The sequence below is a fragment of the Lagenorhynchus albirostris genome, chromosome 10 (assembly GCF_949774975.1).
Source record: "Lagenorhynchus albirostris chromosome 10, mLagAlb1.1, whole genome shotgun sequence".
NCBI lineage: Eukaryota > Metazoa > Chordata > Mammalia > Artiodactyla > Delphinidae > Lagenorhynchus > Lagenorhynchus albirostris.
The window spans coordinates 71296578-71313594 of record NC_083104.1 but is presented as its reverse complement, the minus strand read 5'-3'; the positions used below and the strand labels follow the sequence as shown (position 1 = coordinate 71313594).

Below are 17017 nucleotides of genomic sequence, written 5' to 3'. Positions count from 1 at the left end.
TTAACATGAGACTTGACAGGAAGCAGTGACAGTATTTGATAGATATTTATAAAAATACCCTTGCTTGACACAACAAAAAGTCGGCAACTCTGTGTTGGTCCTCCAAGTTAAAAAAAAAAAGGACTTCCCTGGTGGCGCAGTGGTTGAGAGTCCGCCTGCCGATGCAGGGGACGTGGGTTCGTGCCCCGGTCCGGGAAGATCCCACATGCCGCGGAGCGGCTGGGCCCGTGAGCCATGGCCGCTGAGCCTGCGCATCCGGAGCCCGTGCACTGCAACTGGAGAGGCCACAACAGTGAGGCCTGCGTACCGCAAAAAAAAAAAAAAAAAAAAGGTTTTAACAATTCAGTGAATATTGAAAATCTGAACGAGACTGTTGATCTGGACGGCGAGTTGTAAATGTCACATTTGGTTCTGGTTTTGTGTCTGGCTGTGTGGTCTTGGGCTGCACCTTAATTTGTTTAGACCTCCCCGTTTTCTTATCTGCAGTAGATCAGTGGTCCTCAATCCTGGATGCACATTAAAATCACCAGGAAACTTATTAAAAAAAAAAGAAAGAAACCAATGTCAGAACCCCACTACAGTCCAAATGTATCCAAATCTCTGGGGGTGGAGCCTGGGGATTTTTTAATGCAGCCAACGTTGAGAACCCCTGGAGTAGGATCGTCCTAATTGCACGTTTGAGCCCTAAAATGTTATGATTCTGTGTATCATATCATACAGTTTTGTTCCTTTCAAATACCGTGCACAAAATGTTGTAAACTTCTTACATATGAAGAAATTTTACCTTTTACAAAAAAACAAAAACAAAAAAAACTCCCCATAATTCTCATTAGGCCAGTGGTATAATGTCAATGTCCTTTGTCCAGTAAGTCAGAATCATAAATGTAGTAAAACATGAAATAATTAATTTTTGACCCAGGACTTCCAAGTGTGGACTTTAATTTCTCATTCCCACATTTTAAAAAAGGTACTGACTGCAGGCCTGAGGCCACCTGCATTCTTAAGGAAGACCCTGAAAAGTTCAGAGAGAAGACGTTACTGGAAATGTTTTTTGCTAGAAGAACTGGGTATACTGTAAAGTTCCAAATTAGGCGGTCCAGTTTAGGGAGTCTTTATCGGATCTAAATTCTACATGGAGTAGGAGGTGTTTAAAGAGACTCAGTGCTGTTTTATCTTCACCATTGAAGTTTTGGGTTTTGTCTCTTCCTAAATGAGTCATTTTTTTAAAAAGGAACCTAACTTGGGGAGGTGGGGAAACCACTGCCGGAGGTGCCGAGGAGGGGCGGGCACCGAGGCTGATAATCAGGGGACTGAGTTTACAGTTGGGCGGTTCACCTGGGAGGGGTGGAACCAGGGACCCGCCTGCGGAGGGTGGTTCAGGACCAGTGGGACACAGTCTGGTGGGGGGTAGGGTAGTAGAAATGGCATTGATATTGTTTATTAATTTACCAAGTATTTTCTGGAGCACACCCACCAAACATTACAGCCTGGTATCAAGGCTCAGTCCACACGTGCTAGGAGATTAAGAACAAAGGGGAAGGAACCTTCTAGTTTTCACTCCAGTTGGGGACACAAATCATGGAGGTTAGGCATGTCTGTATTTCCCTGCCATCACAAGTAAGTGAACTGAGGTTATGGTGCCCCATACCAGTGTGAACAGTAGAAATGAAAATGTTAGTCCCAGGCAGGATTTCAGAGGAGAAAACATGGCAGCCTGGAGACCCCATTGTGGAGCACCAGGGGGCCTCGTGAAACATGCACTGGGATCAACAAGACATTGGTCGAGAGCCCTGTGGGATCTCCGCACATCACTGCCTCTTTCTGTGCTAAGTTCTCCCAGCTGAAAAATGATCTCACACACCTGAATCCCCCAGGCCCCTGAGAGCTGTTCAAAATGTCTGCTGCCCTTGATGCCTGGGGAGGGAGGGGAGGGACAGAGAGTGGGGAGGTGTTGACAGGCTCCATGTGGAAACCAGAAAACCAGGGCAGCCACATGGGATTGGCCCACGTGCGTGGGGTGAGGAGAGGAGCACAGGGCAGGTGCTCCCGACACCGGGAGGAGCTGTATGTGTTTGGAATGTCGGCCAAGCACACTCCTTTTATTCCACGCTGCCTCGCACCCCCAGGAGTGCTCATTTTCATCTTTTCTGAGTGGTGTCAGCCTCCTGCAGTTGTGCCTGCATGTTTTCTAAGTTTGTCACAAACTTCCTGTTTGGGTCTGGTCTGAGGCTTGAAGCTTTGTGTGTTTTGAAACGCTGGCATTTACAGAGGTCCAATGCTTCTCTCTTTGTGGCCATGGGGTGGCCCTTTTGTCCTCCTCCCTTTAGCTGACTTTGGCCATCCTTCTTTGCAGACCTTCCCCCTGGGAAATGCTCTGTAGCTTCTGCACTTGTTCCTCTTAAGGAGGGTTGAGAGTCGTGAGATCTGAAGGAGGGAGGGGAGCCACACTTACCGGGCCCCTTATATAAGGCCAGACACTGCGCTGGATGTTTTCCTACATTTCTTGTTTTATTTAGGCCTCGCATTAGCTCACGCAGAGCCAGGCTCAGAGAGGGGAAGTGACCGACCTAAGTTTGGACAGCCACTGGGTGATGAGGTCAGGATATGATCCCAGTCTTGACTCCAGAGGTCTTGGTATTTCCACTGTGTCACGAGGACCACAGTGTGCCTTTGGTTCCACTGGTTTGGGGAGATCTTGATTTCCTATTGGGCATCTGGTGGGCAGCATCACCTTCCCCTCCATAGATTCCTCCCAGACCCTTGTTATTCAGGTGCTGCCCATTCTGTCTGCATGGGGTGTGATTTGATGACCCTTGAGTGCCTTGTTGACTTTCACCATTCTCAACCATCCTACTTCTGTGACCCCAAGAATCCCAGAATTGTATGGTCCCTGGCTGATAGTCAAAGTTGGTTAGAGCCAACTCCCAGCTTCCCAGAAATGGAGTATCCTTTCTCTTCCTTCTGCCGTTCTGCTAGTCACCATGAGCTCCACTCAGCCAGACTTGGACTGCTCACATTTTAAGCTCTTCCTTTGAAGAGGGAGGAAGATAGGATATCTCTGTGTGTGAAAGCCTGTACCTAAGGAGGGATCCCAAGACCCTGAGTATGTAGGAGCAGGAAGGAAGGGAGAGCTACATCCAGCCACCCTCCCTCTTATTACAGTGTCTGTTATAGGGTGTCAGACTCTGGGTGCTCCTGCAAAGGAAGAATAGTTACACTTCCAAAACTTCAAGAGGGCCCTGTGTCCCTTCCAGTTACCATCCCAGTTCTTTTGTATTTTCTGAAAAACTTCTAGAAGTATATCGTCTGTGTTTCATCAGAATTGTTTTGTAGATCAAGTAACATTTACCATTGTAGACTCTGTGTTGAGCAGTGGGCAATTCCAAGCATTCAACGCATATATTAATTACCTTCAGGGGGTGTGCCATCTGCACGGAAACTTAGCAAGTGGAACACTTGCCAAGAGAAGCTAAATGCAGTGAACTCAGCAAGCGGGGGCGTGAGCAGGGCGCTCAGAGGGGTGGAGCTATGGGGATGGGGTGGGGAGGAATGTCCTGGCATCGGGCCTTGAGGGGTGCATGGAAAGGGGAGGAGCATTCTGGACGGGGTGCAGTGGAGTGCGCGTGTGGGAAGCAAGATTGAAGAAGGAGCCCTTCCAATTGCATGGGACGGGGATAGGTAAAAACAGTGCTGTGAACTATTATAAATACACTCCACATGTTCAACAAGGAGAGGAGATCGTAAAAGAGAAGTAGAAGATTCCAATGGAACTTTTAGAGCTGAAAGATTCGAAATAAAAAACACACTGCATGAGATTAAAGCAGATTAGACGCCAGCTTGAAGACATAGCAACAGAAACTATCCGAAAAGAAGCACAGAGATATTTAAAACAAAAACATAGCATTGACAACTTGTGGGACAACATTAAGTGGTCTAACGTATGTGTGATTGAAATCCCAGTGAGAGAGAAAGGGGAGAGGGAAAAATATTTGAACAAATAATGGACAAAATTTTTCGTAATTCCATGAAGACTATAAATCAGTGGTTGGAAAACTGTGACTTACAGGCCAACTATGGCCTGGTGCCTATTTCTGTAAATAAAGTTTTATTGGAACAGGAAAACAAAACAGTGTTGTAAGAAGCTTCATTCGGATGTGTGCCCTGTAACGGGAATGCTGGGAAGTGAGTTAGAAGACATTTATCACATTGAATTTTAGGAATGAAATGTTGAGGCCTTGGACCAGGGTGGTGGCATGAATATGGACAAGAGGAAAGAGAGATGGAAGATTTCAAACCCCAGCTCTGCCACTTGCTACCTGTGTGACCTTGAGCAGGTGACGTCATCAAAACTCAGTTTTATCAACTGTAAATAGACACTCAGAACACCTCACAGGACTGGTATGTGAGGGTTTTAGCTTGGGTCGCACCCAGCACACAAGTGTAATAGGCAGGATTTGCGACTGACTGGGAGGAATCAGGGGAGTGGAGAGTGAGGACCCAGAGGGGCTCAAAGGGCTGAATCTGGGGGCCTGGGTGAGTGATGCAGCCCTGACAAAAAGGGATGGAGCTGTTTGGGGTCTTGGAATTCTTCAGTTGGAGGAAGACCCTTCTCCTAAATCCACGCTGCCAAGGTCCTGTCCCAGAAATGCACAGCCACGTGCATTGTGTGTGTCTGAGCCCACGGCCTCTTGTGTCAGCTGAGCCCTCAGTGATGCTGGCCAGCGGCCGGCTCTCTCTCCCGTCAGGGTTCGCACTTCACAAGGCGAGGAGGTACGTGGGGCACAGAATTCGAGGAGGTACTTGGTTTCAGGGCTGACCCTGCAGGATGTTTCCCACGGTCCCCACTTCATCCAGCCCCCCTCCCTGTCTTCCCTTCGTCACTCAGGAGACCTCCTGCCTTCACTGACTACTGACAAGGTCCCCTCGCTCAGCAGTGAGCTCACTCAGGTTCTCGCCTCCCCGCCTCGTGCAGTTATCCCCATCGGGGCTCATCCCAGCATGGTTTCCTTCCACTCAGAGGAGGACACACCCCTCCTCCTCTTCCTGGCCAGATGGAACCTTCCTCCTGCACCCGGGTGCCCGTGCAGCTTCTGGGACGTCACCCGCTCCAGTCATTCTGCTGTAGTCTTTCTTCAAACCTTCACCCCCTCTTTTTCTCATTCTCTCTTCTCCTTCCCTCACGAGACGCCTGGAAAGAATCTGCCCTCGGGTTTTGCTCCTTCGCTGAGGCAGCCCGCTCAGGTTGGCTTCTGCCCGTGGGAGGTGTGACTGGCGCAGGGGAGGGACCTGGTGGGTTTGCTGTGAGGGGCTCCTGCTTCCACGTGAGCTGTCCCCTCTCAGGTCACCTGTGGCCTCCATATTACCACACCCAACGGACACTTCGGTCCTTATCTTTCTGGACCCTTTGCTACTTTTGACACCGTGGACAACTTCCTCCTTCTTGCAACTTTTTCTCTTGGCTTCTTTCAGTCCGCAAATAAATCTCTCAGCCACTATTACATAAGCACCTACTATGTGCTGGGCTCTGGGGCATACCATAATTCCATGTCCCTGCTTTCAGGGAGTTCCTAGTCTAGTGTGAGGAAAGAGGGATAAAAATATAAACAAATGTCAGGTGGTGATGAACACTACGAAGAAAAATACAACAGGGAAGGCTGCTGGGGTTGTCAGGAGGGTCTCACTGAGAAGGTGATATTATCGCAGAAACCTGAAGGAAATGAAGGAAGCCTAGTGGAACAGTGTTCCAGGCAGAGGGAAGAGCACGTGCAAAGGCCCTGAGGCAGGAGCCTGCTTGGGATGCTTGAGGAAGCCATTGTGGCTGTAGGAAATTGAAGAAGGGCAGAGTAGGAGAAGAGGTCAGAGAAGAGGCTGGGGCAGGTCATGGAGCCGTGTAGGACATTTCAAGGACTTTGTCTTTTACTCTGAGAGATGTAAGATGCTATAGGAATGTTTTGAGCAGAAGAGTGATTTTTAGGCTGGTGTGGGGAGCATGGTGGCTTAAACAATAAAAATTTACCATCTCACAGTTCTGGAGGCCAAAAGTCCAAGACCAAGGTGTCTGCAGGGCCACGATCCCTCTGAAGGTGCTAGGGAAGGATCTGTTCCAGAGCTCTCTCTTAGCTCTGGTAGTTTCTTTGCTTGGGGCAGCGTGAGTCCAGTCTTCACATGGTGCTCTCCCTGTGTAGGTGTCTGTGTCCAAATTTTCCCTTTTTATAAGAACACCAGTCATATTGGATTAGGGACCCACCCTACTCAATGTATGATGTGTGAGCTCATCTTAATAGTTAGTTACATCAGCTTCAACCCTATTTCCAAATAAGTTCATATTCTGAGGTCCTGGGGTTAGGACTTCAACATAGGAACTGCGGGGAGACACAGTCTGACCCATAACACAGTTCAACCTGCATGATACATGGATTATAGACAGGCAAGGATGGAAGTAGGGGGACCAGCTAGGAGGTTATTGCAGTATTCTAATGAGAGAAGCTGCTTGGACCACAGTGGTAGCAGTGGAGGTGGATACATTTTGCAGATAAAGCGGGCATCATTTGCTGATGGATTGGACGTGGGGTGTGAAGGAAACAGGGGAGTCACAATGACTCCTGGTTTGGGGCCTGAGTGACTAGAAGACTGGAATTGAGTGTCTTTCTCTCCTAAGTCCTCTCCACCCTCAGGGACTTTTCAGGGCCCTCCTCCCAGGCAGGTCCATCCACTGCTGGGTTCTTCAGGGCTCCATCCTTCGCTGCCTGTCTAGTCCCTCCCTGATTGATATATGATCTGTCCCCATGTTGAAGCCAGATATCCTGAATGTGCTTTCTGGGTCACCCCTACAGGCCCCGGCTCTGGAGGATGCTGAAAGAGGAAGACACGGAAGCAGGACGACCCTGAGAGATTAAGCCTCTTAATCGTGAAACAGGTAGCTTCTCCGACATTCTGGGTGTTTGAATGCTTTATGATGAAGGGGTCATAAAATCGTTTCTTTGATCCATGTGGTGTGGAAAATGCCCCACAGAGGGGAGGTTGGCTGCTCTGGGCCTGGACATCCATAGGTGTCTGGGAAACGGTCAGTGCTTGTGGTTTCACGTATTGGAATTCAGCATCACTTGGCATGGGGCTGAGGGCATCCTGTCTCGTCTCTCTTGGCTTTGCAGAGTTGTTGCAGATAGTGAAGGATCCAAAAGATGTTCATGGATGGTAGCTTCTATAAGTGGGAATTAAACATCTCTGGAGAATTGGTATAGAAGGCCACTCTGAGAAACTTCACAGAGCCTGTCAGAGGCAGATTCCTGGACCAAGGAGCCTTTGAACTGGCCCTGGGGCATTTCTAATGTTTTTGTCAGTTCTGGCCCTGTGTTCTCTTTCCAGGCTCAGTTTGTCCCTCTAGAAAATGGTCACATAGCTATGATTCCTCTACCAGATCTCACACAGAAGCTGTCTGGAGGGTCAATAGGTTTGTGTATAAAGAGAATTTTTTTTTTTCAGTTTTAAACCCTGTTCTCGCAAAAGATGACTCCCACAAATTCTTAGTAACGGTGGGGAAGGAGGGTGGTGGTGTCTAATTTGATTCTTTCAGTGTGTGCAGGTTTGTTTCTTGGCAAGTTCCACACTTTTCCTGTTTCTTCTGTGAGACTCACAGTTGATTGCTTCTGTTTCTTTTTCATTGTGCCTGATTTTGATTTAATTTTTAAGCCACTGTGTCTTGGGGTTCCAGTGGGAAACAGATGGTTCACTCAAATGGAGTAGTCCAAGAGTCTCTACTGAAGGAACTGCTTATAGTGGCATCAGCAGGGTTAAGAGAAACCAGCACGGGATGTTGAAGCATCCCAGGGTTAGCAATGTCAGGAAGCTGTTCCCATACCTGGGCCTGAAAAGAAGAGGGAGGGATTGTTTATCAGAAGCTGTACAGAAAGGCAGTCTCTGGTAGGAGGCAGTCAACCTACAGCAACATGGCTGGGAAAGAGCCAAGAAAATGGATATCCTCATTGAACTCCCTGTCAGTTCTCCCGTCTCCTGACGGTGCCTCCCATTAGGCATACTCAGCCAGAAGCCAGGAGGCAGGAAGCATATTGAAGCTGTGCAGAGATCAGAACCTCTAGGGGTGCAAGCTGAGTGGAGACACATCGGGGATGGGTATCAGGGCACAAATGGAAAATATCTGGCCGACCAAGAGATGCAGATCGCTTGGAATATATTAAAAGGGTTGTTTCTACTTTAGGACCCAAAGAGGGTTTTTCGTTTGTTTGAGTGTGAAACTTTGCAATATTGGGTCAGCTCCATAGAACCATTGGCTGTGAGGGCTGGAAGGAGCACCAGAAACCCTCTAATCAAACTTCATCCTTCTTATAGTTGAAAAGACCCAAGGAGATCAAGTGACTTGCCCAAGGCCGCTCATGAATTCATGAAAGTGTTTATTGAAAGCCCATTATATTTTCTCAAGAAAAACAGCACAAAACCACTTGAAACAGGACCAAGCAGAATCTGAGCAAGTGCTAGGAAAAAGCTGTGGATGAGTGCTTATTTCCAATTTATCAGTTTGGATTACTTGGGGGTTGTGAATATCATAAAACTGAACTTAAAGGGGTTCCCACAGCACAGGGAATTAATTAAGTGGCTTGTACTAGCAAAAAGCAGGGATGGGACGGACTACAGGGTGCATGTGAGACAACAGCTCAACTTGTCATCAGGAGTCCAGTTTCTTCCCATCTCTCTGCCGCTCTTCCATGGTATCAGTCCATCCTCAGGCTGGCCTCTCTCCTGGAGGCAGAATGGCCACAGAAGTTCCTGGGCTTATTGTTGCACATCCCTCTGGCCGGAAAGAAAGAAACATCCCTTGCCGTAACTCTTGAAAAGACTGAGAAAGTGTCTTTCCCAGAAGCCCCTCCCCAGCAAACCAACCCTGCATTTCATTGGCTTGAACTGAGTCATGTGCTCATTGTTTAGCCAGTCACATTGGCTAGGTGAACGCCTTCTTGTTGATTGGCAGGGATGGGAGATTTTCCTGATTGGCCTATCCCTACACTGGCGAGTGTAGCTTTCCTCAAAGCACCAGGGTGGGGGAAGCAGAGCTGTGAGTACTGTTGAGGGAGGAGGGAAATGGACATGGGGAGAGTGACAGTGGACATCCACTGTACTGTATCATATATAGAGACCTTACTAATTAGGACTAATTGTTGGGGTAACAGTGAGAGAAAACTCATTCTTAACTAGTGAAAGTCTGAATTTTAAAGTGCTTTAACATAGTATAGTTTCAGACAGAACCTTCCCAAACAGTTCCTGTTGGAAGACTTGCAATTAGCATCTGCTTTGCAGTATGTCTTAAGATGTAGGACCTTCTGGGAGGTTAACTATGCCTTCTACAATGCTGTTTTATTTCTAATATGCTTATTCAACCTTTCTATAGCCAGAGTAAACACTGAACTCAAATTCTGGGTTATTGAAGATTAAATTACAGTAATGAAGTTCCTCATTTATAACCTCATCTATAAAATGGGAATAGGAGTAATACCTGCTTTATAGGTCTGTTGTAAGGACTAACTGGGGTAATCCAAGTAAAGTGCCCAGTGGCCCAGTGGCTGGCCCAATAAATGTTACCTTTATTAGCTTCATATAACTCAAAATATTGTCACATGTGTATGTTTATGTACATGTTTATTCTAGGAAATTAACTCTTCACAACAAATATAGGTCACTGGTTAGCTCAGCTAGAGACAAGATAAATAAAGATATTAAAATATTTAGTGTTTATGGATTTTTTTTTTTTACTAGAATGGTTTTTTTAAAAAAATTCATTTTGGGGGCTTCCCTGGTGGCGCAGTGGTTGAGAGTCCGCCTGCCGATGCAGGGGACACGGGTTCGTGCCCCGGTCCAGGAGGATCCCAGATGCCGTGGAGCGGCTGGGCCCGCGAGCCATGGCTGCTGAGCTTGCATGTCCGGAGCCTGTGCTCCGCAATGGGAGAGGCCACAACAGTGAGAGGCCCGCGTACCAAAAAAAAAAAAAAAAAAAAAATCATTTTGGGGAAAACCTAAATAAAGAAAAATTTAAGTAGCACACAGTTTTCAATTAAAAGTAGTTATAATCCCTGGAAAATAAGGAATTTTAACTTTACGGTAACATATTAATGTATTCTTGGTTGAAAAAGTCTTGTAAATAGTTGAAAACCTGTCATGACTTATCCTAGCTGATTTTCTTGCCATTGTTATCCGTTTGGAGGCTCTGGAGGGGCAAGTGACCCTCCTCAGCTTTGGCTTCCCAAGCCAGCCTCAGTGGGGCTTTTCTAGGCGGATGGATTTTAGAATCACCTGGATTGGGTGAGATGCTGCAGTAGTGAGAAGCTAGCCTTGGGCATTTATTTCAGTGGGATTTTAGCTGACAAAACGCTGTGAATCATTCTCAAAAGCCTTGGGTGCTGTAGGGCTGACTTCTCAAAATCCCAGGAGGGTGAAGTGTCTTGATTTGGGGTTCCCAGATTAGTGGTAGGAAGAGCAAAGGTGGGCGCAGCACCCTGAAGCTGATTTCAAAACTGGGAGGCGATAACTTTGAGGGTAAGGGGTGGATAGGGTGCAGCGAGGGGCCTGTGGATGGAGGATAAAGTTCCAGAGTGACCAGGAACTTACAGACCACAAATTTATAAACCATAAAATTTTTCATTCCCCACTCCCCTGAATATTGACTAAAATTAGACTTAAATTTTCTGTAGGTTGTTTGTTGCCCCCAAGGCTGTCTGGTCACAATTGTGATAAGTAGATGAGGACTAGTGATAACTGGACAACTGACCCTGAATTCCTTGGTTCAGAGGGTGCTGTAGACAAGTGGTTCTCAAATGTAGTTTGTCTGGACCAAGAAACTACCAGAACAAAATTGGGGGGATTGGCTTAGGGCTGCCAAGTTTTTATTTTGCCAAGTAAGGATGTTTTTAAAAACCTAACATTTATCACTACAGTTCTTATAAAAGAAAGGACCGGGGCTTCCCTGGTGGCGCGGTGGTTGAGAGTCCACCTGCCGATGCAGGGGACACGGGTTCATGCCCCGGTCTGGGAAGATCCCACATGCTGCGGAGCGGCTGGGCCCGTGAGCCATGGCCGCTGAGCCTGCGCGTCCGGAGCCTGTGCTCCGCAACGGGAGAGGCCACAACAGTGAGAGGCCCGCGTACCGCAAAAAAAAAAAAAAGAAAGAAAGGACCATCTTGATCCTAAAATAGTAGGAAGGAGACAGACTAAGGAATAAAATCTTCACATTGAAAACATTCAGCTTTAGGAATAATTTATTGCACTCTTCTTATTTTGCTGATATCACCTGTGAAAACAACATTAAGGGTGGATGCTTCCCTGCATCTATGCATAACAGGTGTTGGGGAGATGTGGAGTTAATGTGCAACTGTAGGGCAAAAAATCGTATTTCTTTTGAAGCTTCTCATGAAGCCTAGGAATTCGCTGAAATCATGCCTTTACTTGATTTAAAGGGACAGGAGAAATTCACTTAAACGCAAGTCTTGGTAAACCCAATTCATTTTATAAAAGAAGGAACTGTTTACCCTCAAGTCATTAACTTAGAATTGTTAGTTTAATTTCCCACCGGTAGGAAGAAAATTTTGCAGTATCTAAATAGTTCAAATGAAAAGGCATGTCAATAGTTTTTTCTTTTTCCACAATTTAACCCTAAAAATGGTAAATTTGTTGAATTTCATTTGGCTTTCAGTTGTGTGCTATGTCTCTGTGTGTGCATGGGCACACACACACACACACACACACACACACACACACACTCACACACAAAAAACTTAGTTTGGTCTGAAAAGCCACAGGAGGGAAAGGGTACTTTTGAGAAAAGCAGTGTGTCCATCAGTCAGTTGCTGGTAAGTGTTAGTACTTGTAGCAGCAGTTGCATCTTGGAACTGCCAAAAGACTATGACTTTTTAAGATGCCTTTTGAAGTCATTAAAAAAACCTCCAAACCAGGGACTTCCCAGTGGTTAAGAATCCGCCTGCCAATGCAGGGGACACAGGTTTGAGCCCTGGTCTGGGAAGATCCCATCTGCCGCAGAGCAGCTAAGCCCGTGCGCCACAACTACTGAACCTGCGCTCTAGAGCCTGCGAGCCACAAATACTGAGCCCGCATGCCACAGCTACTGAAGCCTGTGCACCTAGAGCCCATGCTCCGCAACAAGAGAAGCCACCACAATGAGAAGCCCATGCACCGCAACAAAGAGTAGCCCCTGCTCACCACAGCTAGAGAAAGCCCGCACACAGCAACGAAGACCCAAACAGCAATAAAATGTTTCTCGTTCTGCTTCACTTCACATTCCTGCTTGGCTTTGCCACAAAGATGTTTTGCCTTCCAGCCAGGGATTAAGCTTCTGTGTGAGGCCATGACTGGTGTGAAAACAACATCTCTGCCCTTGTTGAGGGGAGAAAAAGACTGCCTGCATTTGTGAAATCCTGAATGGAATCATGGAATCCTAGTGCCAAAGAGGGTTTTGAGGTCCCTGTCTTCCTGCCAGACTATCCTAACACTCATCACCTTGACCGACAGTCCTAACATTTCATCGATCTCTAACGTTTCATGGATCCTCCGTGAATGTGGACATGAACTGAAATGTGTCTTCGTCAAGAAAGAGCAGATTGTTCTGTGCACGCTTACATCTGCAGTTACTGCCCTATTCACAGCCTCATTCCTGGGCATTGTCACTCTTTGAGTGCTATTTATATTGTCACATATGTTCATACGGCACCGTCCTTGCATGTTCTAGTAGACGCTCAATTGTAATTGGTTCAAACTCCGTACCACTTGTTTCTCCTAAGGTGTATCTCATCGTACAGCAGGCTACGCAGTCTGCATAGCTACAGCTCAGCGTTCTTTTGGGCAGACATTACCACAACCCTCTCGTCTTAGCTTGGGCTGCCATAACAAAATACCATAGACTGGGTGGCTTAAATAATAGAAGTTTATTTCTCATGGTTCTAGAGGCTAGGAAGTCCAAGATCAAGGTGCTGGCAGGGTAAGTTTTATGCTGAGACCTCTTCTCTTGGCTTGTAGGTGTCCACCATCTTGTGTGGTCACATGACCTCTTCTTTGTGGAGAGAGGAAGCTCTGGTGTCTCTTCCTCATCTTATAAGGACACTAATCCCATCATGGGGGCTCCACCCTTGTGACTCATTTTAACTTAATTGACTTCCAAAGGCCCCACCTCCTAATACCATCAGATTGGGGGCTAGGGCTTTAACATATGAATTTGGGGGGTGAGGACAAACATTCAGCCCATAGCTATGCTAAATCTTTTATTTATGGTCCCCTTGAAGTGCTTGCAGGGTCTTTGGTCCAGGAGCCTTGCAGTAAGCAGAGAAAACCTTAGAGTTAGGAGCTTTTGCTGCTGTGGAAGAGATGCAGTGTTCTATAGCTGGAACAGATGGTCCTGTGGACTAGAAATTTGGGATACCTTTACCACAGAACTAGAGGTGACCTGGGGTAGACTGGTGATCCCCTTGTCTTTTCAGATCTTAGGTTTCTTAGTTCCATATGTCAGTGGTAAATTTGTGGTTGCCAAATTTGGTCAGCCTCAATGAAATTTGGATGGTGTAACATTCAATATTCTCTGACCACCTTGTATACCTTCCTTGATGGCCCTCTAAAAAGGAGGCTCTTGGAACCAAAGCCTGGGAAAATGGGTTATTTCCTAGGTCTACATCATCTTGGACATTTACTCCCTTTTCAGCTGGGGAAGAAAAGGCAGTAAATTACAATAAAACTACTCCCCATTCCATTAGAGATCAATATCTTACAGTGTCATGTATACAAACACGGTCATGTCCACATGGACATTAGGTGCCAGGTAGAATATTTAAAAATATAAAAAGGACTTCGAAAAATTTTTTTAACCTTTCGAAGAACCAATGATTCCTGTGTTATGTAAAGTGTTCCAGGATTTAGAAAAAAGATGGAAAACTTCCAGATCCTACTTTCAAGCAAACATGACCCTGATAACAAGTCTGGCAAGTCCCCAAAGGGAGGCTCTGTACCAGTCTTGCTTAGGAATGTAAAAATATTAGATAAAATTCTAGTGAGTCGATTTCAACACTAGAGTATGTGAATGTTCCACCATCCCCAAGTGGGTTATATTCCTGGAATGTAGGAATGGCTTCACATACATATATTTTCATTTGATTCACATAATGAAGCAAATGAAATATTTTAAATGGTTTAAGTGAAAATATGTAATAATCTCATTAATTTCAAAGTGCATTCAGGGCTTCCCTGGTGGCGTAGTGGTTGGGAGTCCGCCTGCCGATGCAGGGGACACAGGTTCGTGCCCCGGTCCAGGAAGATCCCACATGCTGCGGAGCGGCTAGGCCCGTGAGCCATGGCCTCTGAGCCTGCGCGTCCGGAGCCTGTGCTCCGCAACGGGAGAGGCCACAACAGTGAGAGGCCCGCATACTGCAAAAAACAAAACAAAACAAAACTAACAAACAAAAAAATGCATTCAATCAATTCAACTTCTAACTTCTACAAACCACTTAAAAAGGAATATATAAAATGACCATTCCTGAACCTGATAAGGAAGATTGAGTTCATACAGTCCACTGGCATTATACTTTATTGGAGCCTCATAAAGGTATCATTGCATATGACTGAGATCAAAGCAAAAAGCCAATGCAGAAAGTTATAAAAATAGTAACTTTAGAGAATAAATACTGTAAAGAAAAGAATAAAATAATCATTAACTACAGATTGCTTAGTTGTAAACCAAGAAGAGTTAAAGAGATTAACTGAAGACCTTATTTCTAAATGGTGAGATTAAAATTCAGGATTTGGATACTTCTGGAATTAGTTCGTGAGTCTAATGCCATTCCTCTCAAAGTCCCATCAAGATTTTTAAAAATTTCACCAGATGGTTTTAAGTCTGTTTGGAAAAATAAGTAGATGAGAACCTCAAGGGGAATTATGAAAATGGTTTTGGGGGGAAAGGAATTAGATCTATTGGATATTAAAATATGTAGTCCTACCAGATATTAAAATGCATTATGAAGCCTTTGTAATTAAAACACTGTGGGGCCGGCAGAAGAGGAGGAAGTAGATAAGTGAACTAGGACAGTTCAGAAATAGACTCTTGCAGAAATAATGTAATAAATCATAAAGAAGGCATCGCAAATCAATGGGGAAAGGAAAATTATTCAATAAATAATTTTGATGTCTAGCAATTTGGAAAAAAATCATTTGACTTCATCAAAATGAATTGCAGATGAATCAAACAATTAAGTGCAAAATGTAGATGCATAGGAAATCAGTAGAATTGAATATTGCTTGGAAACAAAAGAAAAACACTCAAAAAGGGAAAGCATAGTCCATCAAGTTACAGGATAATCAAAGATTTCTTTACGTAAAAAACCAGTGGGGAAACAATAGCCTGGGAAAAAATTTGCGGTAACATGACGGAATTAATCTTTGTTATGTGAAATGCTCAACAAATTAAAAAGAAAGGTACTAAAACCTTGGTAGAGCACTTGAATAACATTATATTTAATAACACTATTATATTTAATAACACTAAACAAGTATATGGAAAATGTTCAATTTTGTAATAAGAGATATGTCGATTAAAATAGCAGTAAAGTACTATTTTAACATATTAGCAAAAAAACCCTTTTTTTTTTTTTTTTTTGCGGTACGCGGGCCTCTCACTGTTGTGGCCTCTCCCATTGCGGAGCACAGGCTCCGGACGCTCAGGCTCAGCGGCCATGGCTTATGGGCCCAGCCACTCCGCAGCATGTGGGATCTTCCCAGACTGGGGCACGAACCCGTGTCCCCTGCATCGGCAGGCGGACTCTCAACCATTGTGCCACCAGGGAAGCCCCAAGAACCCGTTCTTAATGATAATCCCCAATTCTGATGTCATTACAATATTATGAAACAGTTTTACAGTGTAATAAAGAATCATGTTATTCATTCATCTATTTGATCCAGTAATAACCACTTCTGTGGACCATCTTCCCACATCCCTCCATGAAGGAAATAATACAAAATATTTAATATGCTGTTTAGACAGTGATGCTTCCCTGATGCATTATTTACAAAGCAAACTCACACACACACACACTCACACCATTAATGTCCAACAGTTGGGTAACTATAAAATTAAATAGTTCTTCTCTCAGCATAATACTCTACTATAATGAATAATTATTTTGAAGATACATAGCATTGTGACAAGATATTTACAGTATAATTTTATGTGCAGAAATTGCAGTACACACTGTGGCATAGTCTTACTGTGGAATGTAGCTATATTAGCTGTGCTGTTAAAATGAATGAACCATAGCAGCTGTGACAACACAGAAGGCTCTCAGGAACATAACGTTAAGTAAAAAAGCAAGATGTAGAATAGCTGCAGTGTGATTCCAATTACATAAGGTTCAGATGCATGCAAAACCAATGATACAGTTTTTAGACAATGTGGCAATACCTATAAGACTACGTGAACATAGACAAAGATTCAAGATAGTGACGGGAGGCGAGGCTAGGAAGAGGGAGCAGCCATAGAGGCTGTGTAGGGGATTAGTAAAGTTCTCTTCCTCAAGCTGCGCTATGGACACACTATATTTATTATTGCTATTTTTTATACCCTTAACATAAGCTACAAATATTTTAAATGTATTTAATGTTAATGAAAGGGATATTAAAACCAGTATTCACGGATTACAATTTGGTCCAAAATATTATCCCTAATAAAGATGGTACAGAGTGTATAGGTAACAATGACTCTGTTAGAGGGGTGAAATTAAGAGTGGTTCCTTCTTTCATTTTCTCTCATTTCCAAATTTTCAATTATGTGCTTACATTACATTATTTTTAAAAGAAAGAAAGGAAAATTGAAGACAATTGCAATTATAGGATGATGTAAGCTTCCAGTGGAGGGTGTGCCATTGCTCAGAGGATGGTGGACTTCAGCACTGAGGCAGAAGGGGAGATGGATTTAAACTGTAAAAGCAGTGTGTTTGGAAAATAAATCAGACCATCAATAGTCACT

General features: G+C 44.8%; 1 protein-coding gene across 17 annotated transcripts in view; it reads left to right on the top strand.

The window, feature by feature from the left end:
* TRERF1 (transcriptional regulating factor 1) overlaps nt 1-17017 on the top strand; it is a 572147-nt gene that overhangs the window by 447489 nt on the left and 107641 nt on the right. For all 17 annotated transcript variants that reach the window (XM_060162908.1, XM_060162912.1, XM_060162911.1 and 14 more), the window contains one exon: nt 6834-6916. The gene's annotated coding sequence lies outside the window, so the exon portion shown is untranslated. The remainder of the gene's footprint in view (nt 1-6833; nt 6917-17017) is intronic.